At 44.1% G+C, this 14,264-nt stretch overlaps 1 long non-coding RNA gene across 1 annotated transcript; it reads left to right on the top strand.

Annotated features, from left to right (window-relative positions):
- The first annotated feature begins 8,162 nt into the window (after window positions 1-8,162).
- On the top strand, window positions 8,163-12,278 carry LOC137332713 (uncharacterized). The gene is made up of 3 exons (XR_010965722.1): window positions 8,163-8,240; window positions 10,678-10,712; window positions 11,967-12,278. It is a non-coding gene; the product is annotated as an uncharacterized lncRNA (long non-coding RNA).
- Window positions 12,279-14,264: the final 1,986 nt, after the last annotated feature.

Here is a 14,264-nt window from a genome sequence, read left to right as displayed (position 1 = left end):
TCCCATGGCTTCTGATTCGCGCCTGGTGAAACCAGGGCCGGATCAGGCAAAAAGAAACAAAATAAATTACATAAAAAATCATTGCACTAAGTTAAAACACAAAATCAACCTACCTTTCCACCCTGCTCTGATGTCCGATGTCTCCCTCTCCGATCTCCCCTCTTCACCCCCCGACCCCGATGTCCCCCCGATCTCCCGCTCTTCACCCCTGCGATATCCCCCCGATCCCCCCCACCCCAACCCCCGCGATGTACCCCCCAATCTTCCCCTTTCCCCCCCCCCCGATCTTCCTCTCCCCCCTCCGCGATCTTCCACTCTCCCCTCCTCCGGTCTTCTGTTGCTGCACCAGATGACGTCTCGCTCTCTCTCTTTTGCTCTCCCCCCTCGCATTGCAGCTCCTGACGGCAGCCAGCCTTTCAATCAGGCTGGCTGCCGGACACGAAACCCGGAGAGCACGTTAATTACCATCAATTACGATGTGATTGCGTTGAAAACAGTAAGTTTTGTTTATTTGGGTTTACCACGCGCACATTTACCCCCCCCCCTTCCCCAGTGCCAACCCGCTACCATTTCAAAATTGAGCCCAAAGAGTCTGCATAGGGATATAGACAGGTTAAGTGAGTGGGCAAGAAGGTGGCAGATGGAGTACAATGTGGGGAAATGTGAGATTATTCACTTTGCTAGGAAGAATAGAAAAATAGGATATTTTTTAAATGGTGAGAAACTATTAAATATTGGTGTTCAGAGAGATTTGGGTGTCCTTGTACACGTAACACAGAAAGTTAACATGCAGGTACAGCATTACGAAGGCAAATGGTATATTGGCTTTTTTTGCAAGGAGGTTGGAGTACAAGAGTAAGGGAAGTCTTGCTGCAATTCTACAGGGCTTTGGTGAGACTACACAAGGAGTACTGTGTACAGTTTTGATCTCCTTACCTAAGGAAGGATATACTTGCCTTAAAGATGGTGCAACAAATGTTTACTAGATTGATTATTGGAATGAGAGGGTTGTCCTGTGAGGAGAGATTGAGTAGAGTGGGCCTATACTCTCTGGAGTTTAGAAGAATGATGGGTGATCTCAGTGAAACATATAAGATTCTGAGAGGGCTTGACAGAGTAGATGCTGAGAGGATGGTTCCCTGGCTGGAGAGTCTAGAACTAGAGGGCATAGTCTCAGGATAAGGGGTTGGTCATTTAGGACTGAGATGAGGAGAAATTTCTTCACTCAGAGGGTTGTGAATCTTTGGAATTCTCTACCCCAGAGGGCTGTGGATGCTCAGTCGTTGAGTATATTCAAGACTGCGATTAATAGATTTTTGGACTCTAAGGGAATCAAGGGACATGGGGATCGGGAGAAAAAGTAGAGTTGAGGTCGAAGATCAGTCATGATCTTACTGAATGGCAGTGCAGGCTCGAGGGACCATATGGCCTACTTCTGCTTCTTTATCTTTTGTTTCTTATGTTCTTATGTACCAGCCTCCACATGGGCGGATGTGGGCCCACCATGGAGTCCAGGTCAATCAGTGGCCTGAACCCCCAAAGAAAATAATATATATTTTTTTAACAAATCAACCCCTTACTCTAGGCCTCGGAAACCATGGCCAGTATCAAGGGGGTGGGGGAGGCATTTGGGCAACTCCTGATTGAGTGGATGGAGACTGAGGTTTCTGGGCTCATGTGGCAGGCAGGTGTCAGAAATATGCCCAAAGTGGCACTTGCACCTACCTGCCTCATGCCAATTTGGTACCCTCCCACTGACCCTGCAAAGTCTAGCAGATTCATCATATGAGGGCGCTGATGAGCATGATCCAGGCATAAGTGCCAGAATTGGATCTTGAGGAATTTTGGCCCCAGAGAACATCATTCACCCCATTACTATTTGATATGTTCAAAATGGATGCTGTGTTCGCCTGCATAACAATCACTATGTTTCTCTCCTCTCCTCCCCCTCCCCTCCCTCCTTACCAACCCCCCCACCGCCCCCCCACCCCAACCCCACAATCTCCTCGTGAATGCCACAAAAGTCTTTGGGCAATGCAAAGGAAGAAAAGACCCAGCATCATGACTCTCCACTCGTTTTTCCACTTTTGCGCCTGAAAACTGAGCATTTCCCAGGTGCGCAAGAGAGGAAAGACCTCAATGTTTTTATTAATATACAGTGACAGAGATAATGGGCCCAATTTTAACTGCAGGCCAGTTTTTGGGAGGCGAGTAGTGATGCGAGTTAGAAACTCACCCGCTGCTCCAGAAAATCAGTTTGATTTTTAACTACTGGTTTTCTGGAGAAATGTTTTCAATCTTCAAAATTTCTTTGCACCCATAACAACTGGATTAGAAAAATATAACAACAAATATTAGCACGTGTCTTAATTTGCTGTTTGGCCAAGTAATATTTTATTATGGCTTAATACTATTTGTTGTCAAAAAATCTGGAATTGGAATTGAGTTATGAACTACTAATGCAATCATGTAGATTAGGTTCTATTCAACTCAACACAAGCAATTACCTGTATAACAAAGCATTAGAAAACATCTTTGATTCCGAACAGTGTTATTCATTGGTTACAGACACACACTTCAGCACATTCAAAGTCACTTAAACTGTGCCATTTTTACCATATTTTTAAAGGTGCTTTCCATGCTAGGCACTGAATTTATGATCTTGCAGTTTCAAGTTCCTAGATCGGATTACATCCTGATCAAAGCAGCTGGAACAAGCTAGGCAGGATAAATGATGGTGTTCACCAGCCGAAACAAATATTTTGCCATTTGGTGTTTAAAGCAGACAGTGATATAACCTCTCAGCATAGTAATATTTCATGCACAGAAGATGGTAATAGTTCCTTATAACCAGACACTAAAATTATTTGACATATTCTTATGACAACATAGGGAACTATTTTTAGAGTGCTGGTAGTTTTTTGACCCCATTTGGCAGTAAGCAGATGTCAAGATTGTGCTAAAGCCCATCTCACATCATCCAATATTTGTTTCTCATGTTAGAATGACAGTAAAATGTCAGCTAACTTAATTATCAAGGCACCAATCCAAACCATTTTAGTAAGTATGCCATTTTTGGATCTTATGTAAACCTGAAAACACTTGCACAATAAGGCCTTGAAATCACGATGTATGAAGGTTAGTGGATGAATGCTTACCATGTTTGAATGTAATTCCTTTGTCATCCATTTTAGTGGTGGTGTTAAACCATTTGAAATAAATCATTATGTACTGATCTTCTTAGAGCGTAAATTCAAGTTTTACATTATTCTTGAACTAGGGTTGAATACTGTCACAGACGCAAATTCTAATGCAAATATGAAAAACATTGCACCTGTCAAAGGAGAAACAAGAAAAATTATTAATGTGTCAATCCTAGGTGGAGAAGATTCATGATCAAACTATATGTCTGCACATGTGTATAGATCCAAGTGAGTTTACTCAATATTTGAAGACCGGTATTTTGAGAGATCTGGGTCAGCAGGGTGGCCATGGCTGAACTACAGCCACTGGTTGCACCTAAATTGGCAAGGCTACGGAATTAGCAGCAGGGACTCAAATCGATGGCTTCGGTCTTCCCAACTGGAGGAAATTGCAGCTCATTCAGGACTGGATGTTAGACAAGCAATCTGACAACACAGAGGCATTGGATGGGTCGAGGGAGGTGGTGGAGAGACAGAGCTGGATGTCATCAGCGACATGTGGAACCTGGAAGACCCACTATTTCATTAATTTCCCTCAGAATGCAGAGAAACGATTGGCAGCTATAACTCAGTACTATTGCTAGATTTCCTAGAATGTTGGGTATAGTCAACTGAATTTGTGAAGATACCGGCACTAATAATGTGAGGGGTTCTGTTCACGTAATGGGCTCAATTTTGAAATGGCGGCGGTTTGGCAGGGCGGGGTGGGGGGGGGGGGGGTGAATGTGCGCGTGGCAAACCCAAATAAACAAACCTCACTGTTTCCGACACGATCGCATCATAATTGATGGTGATTAACGTACCCTCCGGGTTTTGCACCCTGATTGACAGGCTGGCTGCCGTCAGGAGCTGCAACGCGAGGTGGGGGGTGGGGGGAGAAAAAGAGAGAGAGCATGACATCATCCGGAGCTGGAACGGAAGATTGGGGAGGGGCAAGATGGGAAGATTGGCGGGGGGGAGAGGGGAAGATTGGGGGGGGAGAGGGGAAGATCGGGGGGACAACGGGGGAGTGAAGAAGGGGAGATCAGGTGGATATCGGGGGGATGAAGATGGGGAATCGGGGGGAGGTAAAGTAGGGGAGATTGGGGGGACATTGGGGAGTGAAGAAGGGGAGATCAGAGAGGGATACATCGGACATCGGAGCAAGGTGGAAAGTTAGGTTGATTTTGTGTTTTAACTTCGTGCAATGTTTTTTTATGTAATTTATTTTGTTTCTTTTTGCCTGATCCGGCCCTGGTTTCACCAGGCGTGAATCAGAAGCCATAGGAAAGCCACGCAGGTAAGTTAAAAATCATTCTAACTACGTAATCTGCCACAATAAAGTGCCTTAAGTACCTCAATGAGGTACATATGGCTCTTGAACTATCATCCCGACGGCTTTAATTGCTGGCGTCCCGTCCGGAGTCGGGACGTCAGTGCGCACACAGGTGTGTCCGTGGGGAACTCGGACGTCGGCGGGTTGGAGCCGGTCTCCGAACCCGAACGGGACTTCCCCGATTTTCGGAGGCCCCCCGCCCCCAAAGCACCCGCAATTTCCTGGGAAAAGCGAGCCCAATATGTCTACAACAGGGGCAATGTCCCTCAGTTCTTATATATTCTTTGGGATTCTTTGTGATAGTTATATACAATGCTGCAAAGTCAAATGTAACTATTTCCTTTTTGTAGTGAGGCTCAAAGCACTGAATGACGTGTCTTGTTTGCAAATTGATATCCACCATTTTCTCCTATTTTACTCTTTGATTTCCTCGAACTGAGGGGGAAAAGTTCAGGCTTGCATCTTCTACAGTAAAACCTCAATTATTCACACTCCTTTTATCTGTCTTTCCAATTATCAGCCAGAATTTTCCCAACAAAAAGCTTTGGTTGTTCAAGATGTCATTTTATTGCACAGCTTTTTCTGTTGTTTGTGTTTCATCTCTTTTACTTAGTGAATAAATCTACATTATGCTTCTTTTGTTATTTGTATTATACTTGTCTACATTCCTGAGCCTAGGGTATTATTGTTCCATACACATAAGGCCAAAATTTAGTGATTGTTGTTTAACTAATTAGTCAACTGGGGAAGGGTTCCTTTTATTATGTAAGATAATAGTGGTCACAGTGTGTAAGAAAATCAATTTACTTTTCAGCTTTACCTAAAGTGCAAATAAGAAAATATATGAGTAATGCATTTGACTTTTTTTAAACCATATTTACAATTGAAAACAAATTTCAGGAAGCAACATGGAAAAAACAATCTGCAACGTTGCATCTTTAATGCTTAAATCTCAAAGTCAGAGCACAATCATGAATACATAGAGAAAGGGCCCTGAAATTCTGCGTCACCCACTGTTTCTCTATGGGTTCTGCTGGTCTCCCTCCATAACTATGACAGGAGACTGGGTGAATCCCTCAGAATATCGGGGCCAGAGATTGCAAATTTTGTCTACTTTTTCTGAGTGTATGAAGACTTGTGATGTTGCCTTGGATGGCTCTATTCATTAATTTTGTTGAAAAATATATGAGTTAAAAAAAGGATAGAATGTGAGAGAAAGTGCTAACAGACTACTCTGTCATGTTCAGTACTATTCTGATAATTCTTGCCCTCTAAAAATAGATTAATGAACACGGAAAAACTGTTTCCAGTGGCAGAAGGGTCGGTAACCAGAAGACACAGATTTAAGGCAAAAGAACCAGAGGTGACATGAGGAAACATTTTTTTACGCAACGAGTTGTTATGATCTGGAAAGCACTGCCTCAAAGAGTGGTGGAAGCAGATTGAATAATATCTTTCAAAAGGGAATTGGATAAATACTTGAAGGGAAAAAAATTACAGGGCTATGGGAAAAGAGCAGGGGATTGGGACTAATTGGATAGCTCTACCAAAGAGCCAGCACAGGCATGATGGGCCGAAGACCTTCCTTCTATTCTGTACCATATGATGATATTATGATTTGTGAAAATAAGAGAAAAAGCCGATAGTGCTCGTTAAGACCTTGTTAAGGTTATTATTGAGGAACTCATTCAATATTCCACAGCCGCACAATCAAATTGAAAGGTCGGATCAAGCATGCACGACTTTTAATGAAGGGGAAGATTTTGAGGCATCGCCACAGCAAAGACAGAAGTGAACAGTACACAGGACTTGTCAGAGGCCGTGAAAGTAGCAGGCGTTGGCAGGTATATCACAGTATGGCAGTATGAGGAGAGGGTGGCTCAGGAGCACAGAGGGCATAACAGGTGCAACAGAGTTAGCTATCTGGGGATAGCAGGGGATCAGGATACGAAGGGTCTGAAACTCATCAAGGAAGCAGTGGCTGAGGTGTGCCACATGCAATAACAGTGAAGGTGCAGACGCTCTCAACTTTGATGCCCAGAAGCCTTACAAGTACCCACAGGGGACATCTCTGCAGCAAGCCACTTTGTTTGCCTTTTCAATAACAAATATTTTATTTTCCGTGCAATAAAAGGATCACAACCTGTAAGAAAAAATAAGCACAAATTAATTTTATTAATTAATTCATTGGTAGTGCAAATATACCAATCATCCACTTTTGAAGCAGAAAGTGCTTGTTTTGGCAGTGCTGTCTGCATGTTTGCATTCACGGGTGGAAATTAGTGTGGGCCAGGTTCCCCACCCCTGGCATCTCTCCCAGGCTCCGACCTCGCATGTTGTAAAGAATGGAATGGCCCTGCACACTGTGGTGGGAATTCTTGTGAGTTCAGTAATTCTTATGAGTTCAGGAATTCCTGCCCACAGTGTGCAGCAGTGCTCAATCCCCTTAAGCGGCAACAGGAAGTAACAAGTCGAGGAGCCATTCTGGGGGTGTGGGAGGAAGATATTGGGAGTGATGCTTTGTGGCAGGAGGAAATAAGAAAATCTCATTGTGAAGGAGAGCACCAACATTAACTGGTGAGGGATCGGAGAGTGGCAGCATTAACTAGGGAGTGGAGGAGAGTGCCAGCATTAACTAGGGAGTGGAGGAGAGTGCCAGCATTAACTAGGGAGTGGAGGAGAGTGCCAGAATTAACTAGGGAGTGGAGGAGAGTGCCAGCATTAACTAGGGAGTGGAGGAGAGTGCCAGAATTAACTAGGGAGTGGAGGAGAGTGCCAGCATTAACTAGGGAGTGGAGAAGAGTGCCAGCATTAACTAGGGAGTGGAGAAGAGTGCCAGCATTAACTAGGGAGTGGAGAAGAGTGCCAGCATTAACTAGGGAGTGGAGAATAGTGCCAGCATTAACTAGGGAGTGGAGGAGAGTGCCAGCATTAACTAGGGAGTGGAGGAGAGTGCCAGAATTAACTAGGGAGTGGAGGAGAGTGCCAGCATTAACTAGGGAGTGGAGAAGAGTGCCAGCATTAACTAGGGAGTGGAGAAGAGTGCCAGCATTAACTAGGGAGTGGAGAAGAGTGCCAGCATTAACTAGGGAGTGGAGAAGAGTGCCAGCATTAACTAGGGAGTGGAGGATAGTGCCAGAATTAACTAGGGAGTGGAGGAGAGTGCCAGAATTAACTAGGGAGTGGAGAAGAGTGCCAGCATTAACTAGGGAGTGGAGGAGAGTGCCAGCATTAACTAGGGAGTGGAGAAGAGTGCCAGCATTAACTAGGGAGTGGAGGAGAGTGCCAGAATTAACTAGGGAGTGGAGGAGAGTGCCAGCATTAACTAGGGAGTGGAGGAGAGTGCCAGCATTAACTAGGGAGTGGAGGAGAGTGCCAGCATTTGCTAGAGAGAAAAGTAGAGTGCCAGCATTAAGTAGGGAGTAGTGAAGAGAGTGCCAGCATTAATGACGGAGTGGGAGAGGGGCGGGGAGATAAGTGCCAGCTTGAACTAGTGGTGGAAGAAGGATGCTGAATTGGACTGGGGGAGGGGCAGGGAGTTTCAGCTTAAACTGTTGGGGGGAGAAAGAATGCCAGGTTGAATGGAGGAGTTGGGTCTGGTTGGTCTGTCGAAAACTCAATTCCCCTTTTTTTTTCATTTTTCAGATTAAAATTGTATCAATATGAAATATCAAAGTGTTTAAAATGAACCACAAAGTCCAAAGAAGGCCTCATCTTATCAGGTTTGGTTTCAGTAAAATTGTATCACTTATGTTAATGGACCAGAGTAGCATCCAAATTGGTCCAAAATGAATTAAACTGTTGTAAAACATAATATGGGCACCTAAAGGGGACAAACTACCAGGTTCTAAAAATTACTGGACTTAGTAACTGATATGGTGTTAAGGGCACTGGAGCTGGTTAGAATGGACCTGGTTAGAATGAAGAGATGTAAGACCAGGTGGTTAGTGTTTACTCCCCAATTCTGGCTCCAGCAAGGTTCCTTACTGACTTGGGACAAAGATTTCCTCTGTATACTATTTGTAAGGAAATTGTTAAACCCATTTGTAAAGAATAGGTACCAAATAGTGCAGTTGGGGAAATATATTCTGCCCCCCTCCCCCCCCCCCCACACACACACACAACACCTCAACCCTCCAGTGCTGAAACCTGTAGATGCTTTGAGGATCTTGGGCCCTATCTTTGGTCTGTCATGTATGAAGGCACTTAGCAAGGAATTGCAACATTTACTGCCCATTTTAAACATTTTGGCTCTGAAATTCCACAAGGATTCTCATGTAATTCTGCTGGGAGACCAGTGGGACCCTCAGGGAAATGATATAAATGACTGAAACCTTTTGTTCAGTTTTTCAATCCATTAGGTCCAATCTGTGTCAGGAATCTGCATTCCTCATTTTGGAATTCCTATTTGCTGTTCCCTTTTTCCTCCCTGTTCATTTTATCAAGTTCCATTTTAGGACTCACTTTCCTTCCAGTCTCCATTTCTATTGAAGGGTCTACGCCCAAAGAGTTAATCTGTCTTCTCTTTAGAAATGCTCACAGACCTGCTGTGTATTTGCAGCATTCCTGATTTGTATTTATTGTCATGACTTTTTAGCAAAGAATTCCAAATGGATTGAGGCCACAAACATCCCATCATCACACAACAGCTGTACTTTTAAATAATCAGCACTGCTGAAATGTCTGAACTAAAACAGATTCATGTTTTCCATTGCATATAGTTATTAGCAATGAGTGCTTTTGGCATGTTACATAGATTGAAACAATAAAACAAAAGTAAACTGGCAACAATTCAAAGGTATCAAAATCCTGGAACTCCCTTCCTAACAGCACAGCGGGAGAACCGTCACCACACGGACTGCAGCGGTTCAAGAAGGCGGCTCACCACCACCTTCTCAAGGGCAATTAGGGATGGGCAATAAATGCCGGCCTCGCCAGCGACGCCCACATCCCATGAACGAATAAAAAAAAATTGCAAAACGTTTTCACAAATCTTTTTACACCATTTCTGTCAGATCATAATTTCTGTTTCCTTATAGAAATCATTTTTTGTTTGTTTTACAAAATGACGAAAGAGCCATTTGAGGCTTATAGCAAGAAACTATTCCAATTGAGTTTCACAAGTGATGGAATGTGGTGGAGCAAACAATGTTGAAAGTAAAATCATAAATCTATGTATAATTAACATGTTTGCAATTTTGCTACAAGTAGCAAACAGGAATTCTCCCCCCCCCCACCTCCTAGAAGTTACTCATACACACATCGGGCAATAGTTTACTTGTACAAGCCTCTGGTTAAGCCTCATCTGGAATACTACTGTGTCAAGTTTTGGTCCCCTCACATAGTGAGTGATTTAGAGGCCCTGAAAAAGGTTCAAAGGAGAGGCACTAGAATGATTCCTAGTTTATAGGCCCTTAGTTATTGCAATAGGCTTAGTGAGTTGGGTTTTCTCGAGAAAAGTATAGACTTCGGACAGATTTAATTGAAGTATTTAAAATGATGAACGGACTATATTGTGTCTGTGTGAAAAGACTATTTGAAGTAGATAGGATAGGGAAAAAAGATGCAATGTTTATAAGCTATGCAAATATAGAACTAGGTTAGATGTCAGTAGCTTTTTCTTTACGCAGAGGGTCATTGATGCTTGAAACGAGTTTCCATCTAGTGATGAGAACGGATTTGCTGCAACAGTTCAAAAGGAGTTGGGTGGGTTCCTTGCTGTGGCTAATATCACTGCATGCAAAAGTTAGGTTGGTCATTAGGTATATACCTCATGGTCACTGTGATCTCCTGGAACTTGTTTTGATCACCTATGGGGACGTTGGACAGGGATTTCCCAGATTTCTTTTTCCTGAATTGGCTTAGGGATTTTTTGCCTCTCCCATGAGATTACATGACCGGGGATGGTGGGGGGGAGGTAACATCAGGAGTTATGATGCTTGGGTGCATCATGTCTGTTGGGGACCAGCCAGTCTTTTCCTGTCCATCTTTTCATTTGTTTGCATGTACTTATATATAGTACAGAAATTGCAGCTAGTGTTTGTCAAAGCTATTAATTTAAAGCCATATTAGAAATATTATCAGCAATTTCAAGAAGGCATGACTTCACACCAGATAAATATAATTCTTGTTGAATTATCTGCTTATTTTTGCTTACAGAAGACTGTTCCCTACTGATGACTCATAGATATTGGGTAAGCAAAGTAGAGATATTGGGTAAGCATGTTCAGTGTCTGGTCCAAAATGATAAAATTGTAGAATTTGATTATGGAAGTGGGTAGGAATAGTTTCTAACTGGGTGACAGTACTTGTAAAATTCTTCATAAGGTTACTGTTTCATTCTGCCTCAGGACCATTCTTTGTCTATATCAAAGTGATGGGTGTGAACTCAAAAGAATAATGGATAGCAGAAGAAAATACAAATTCAAAAATTGTATTTAGAAAGGGAGATGAGAATAATCGTTTGTAAGCAGTGATTTTTTTTCTATCATTCTGAAATTATACAGTTTAAGGGGGAAAAATTCCATCAAGTGTAACATTTGAAAAAGAATCACATGCACAAGATGATAAAACCATCTTTTTGGATTTTCTGTGAAATGTGGCAAGAATCTGGCTGTTTTTAAATCTCTTTAGCTAATTAAATTTTGCCTCTCTTACGCATGACAGGAAAAAATGAAAAAGATCTACTAACTAGTTAAAACTACTAAACTAATGACCAAAACCCTGCATCATTTGCTGCAAATGGGTGTCTTCTGTGCTATGGGAACTAGTCTGGAAACTTGATATAAAGTGGATCATTTTAAACTCGAGATATTGGGAAAGAATTCCTCTGGTGTAGCAATATCATAAATGTACTTGTGAAGATTTCTTCGATTTGGTATTTCTGGAGAAATGTTCTAAAAGAGTTTTATTTTCACTTACAAGGTTTATATCGCTGGGTAGATCAAAGTACATATGGAGGGCACAAGTTGCATTTTACTTATTTAGTAGAATTGCGGTACATACAATGACATATGGCAGCATAAATGCACGGGTATATTAGAAACAGTATCCTGATATCTCAGCAGCCTCACACATTGAGTTAGCTGATCTTAGCCAGGGCAGGACAGCCCTGTTCTCAACTGTAGTTTCTGCCATTCAGCTAAGTGAGAATAAAACTTCCAGCACAATATGCTCTTTTGCTTCTATGCTAACTGACATTTTATTTAGTCAAGCCAAATGGATGGTGTGTGAAGCTGAAACTGCAGAATTGCGGGCAGGGAGTTCTTTTACTATAAAAATCTAAGGATACATTTTCCCTTGGAAAGAAGCAGGAGAAATATCCATTTTTCATTTCAATTTACAATTTATGACCACAAACAAAATTACAGAAATGTGAAATTTGAATTTCATTAGCAGGAATGAGAAAAAAAACAATCAGTATGCGCCTGTTTTTTATTTGTTCTCAGAATGCGGACAACATCGGCAAGGCTCAATTTGTTGCTCTTCTAGTTGCCATGAGGACCGCCTTCTTGAACTATTGTAGTCCCGGTGGTGATGGTAATCCAACCCTGGCGTTAGATGGGGAATGACAGGAATTTGACCCAGCGACTGGGAATAGTGCTATGTGTCCAGGTCAGGATGGTGAGACTTGGATCTGTTGGTGTTTTTATGACTTTGCTGCTTTTGTCCTAATTGATTATGGGCCTGAGGCTGGGTGGTGCTGTTGAAATAAGTTTGTTGAGTTACCACAGTGCATCCTATAAAAAGTTCATATTGTAGTCATAATGTGTCGATTGTGGAGGGAATGAATATCATGTGCAGTGGCATTTGATGCAGAGAAAGATACGGAGTTATTGGGCTCGATTTTTGGACATCCGAGCCGGCGGGTTCGTGGCGGGGGGCTTCGAAAATCGGGGATTCCCGGGGCAGGTCTGAGGCCCGGCTCCAACCTGCCCACTTCCGGGTTCCCCAGTGATGCGCTTAGATGCGCCCGCAGCCCCCGCATGCGGACGGCGGGATCCCACTTAAGGCAATAAATTACGTAGTTCAGGTCGTTAGCAGGCCTGATTTGTAGGATATTTTAGGAGGGGTGGGATTTTCATCTCAACTGAGCGTGTTTCCACTCCCAGTTGAAATGGACGCATTGCAGCCACCAGCCTGTGGTAGTTGCAAAGGTCCATTTGACAGGTGGTGGGGGGGAGACCCTCACTCATTGCAGGAGGCCACCCTGTCACTTTGGACAAAGGTTGGCCTCCACCACTCTCCTCCGAATAATAAAGTTCACCAACTTGGAACCTCAACCCCGGTGTGCAGACACATGTACCTACCTTGCGGACCCCGTCAAACGTACATCTTCCGGATGGGGGCCGCCATAGCTGCAGTCATGACCTCCGCGGAGGAGGAACAGCATCACCAGCCTCGCCATCCACCTCTGACACATGGAGCTCCTCAACACAGTGTTGTGACACATCCACCTGCACAGCAGGAAGGAGGGCAACCATAGAGAGAGATGCGTCGCAGAGGGCACTACCCTCGCCACAGGGTCCACAGACCGAGGCTCAGCTTCCTGGGCCTCTCTGAGCAGCAGTGCTCAGAGTCACTCGACATGTAGTCGTGGACATCTGCAGCCTCCTTCATGCCGAGCTGCTCCCGGCTGGCCCGAGCACCATCTTCTTACCTGTCGCTGTCAAAGTCACCACTGCCCTCAACAACTTCTCCTCCGCATTCTTCCAGGGTGCCACCAGGGACATCGCCGATGTCTCTCAGTCGTCTGCACAAAAGAGCCCTGCAAATACACCTACACCCACTCTGCAGTGACACAATGGGTGGCATCAGTGTGGGTCTTCATAGTGATCCTCAGGAAAGAGCATTATTGCACAAACCAGACAAGATTTGCAAAGACGTGGCAGTAGAGGTGACAATATAATATGTAATGTGAGTTGATCAGAAATCAAATATAATAAAAACCATGACAATCCCTCAAACACCCTTGTGCATCCCCTTCATGCTCACGGCACGTTTGCCTTACGCTTCCTACTACACATACATAATGCATGCTATGTGGCTGCAGCACAGGTAGTGGCAGGTTGGGTGAGGCTGACCATGAAAGAGATGCATGAGAGGGTGAGTATGAGATAGAGCCGTGAGATTGTATGAGGATTGGGTTGAGTGGTAGTGGTGGGATGAGTACTGGCGAGGTGAGTAAGTGCAGGTAAGATGAGGATGAACTTTGAGTGGGTGTGAGGAGTGATGCGATAGAGTAGTATTGACAGTGCAGAAGGAGATGTGGGGTGGGGGCGGTGATATGGCAGACGGAGTGTAGGGGAATGAGTAAGTGTACTCACTTCGGCTGACCTACTTAGGTCATTGAAGCGCCGCCTGCACTGTATGCAGGTGCGTGATATGTTGGTGGTGCTGGTGACCTCCTCTGCCACCTCGAGCCAGGCCTTCCTGGTGGCAGAGGCAGGCCGCTTCCTCCCGTCCGCCGGGGAGAAGATCTCTGTCCTCCCCCTCCTCCTCACTCCGAGTGAGGCGTCATTAAACCTGGGAGCAGCCTTCCCCCTGGGCTGCTCCATGCTGTAATTTTGGCTCCTTTCTGCAGCATCAGTCAGTGGAGGACTGCCCCTTTGAATAGAACTCCTCTAGCTGACAGGCTATGATGCGGCTGCGCAAGATTTTACCCACTTCTGTGCTGGTCCAAAATTAAATTTTATCTCAGTGCTGTCACCTTTGGGTGATGATTTTGTAGTTTTCACTAAACATAT

Source organism: Heptranchias perlo, chromosome 15, assembly GCF_035084215.1.
Source record: "Heptranchias perlo isolate sHepPer1 chromosome 15, sHepPer1.hap1, whole genome shotgun sequence".
NCBI lineage: Eukaryota > Metazoa > Chordata > Chondrichthyes > Hexanchiformes > Hexanchidae > Heptranchias > Heptranchias perlo.
This window is presented reverse-complemented; position numbering and strand designations above follow the sequence as displayed.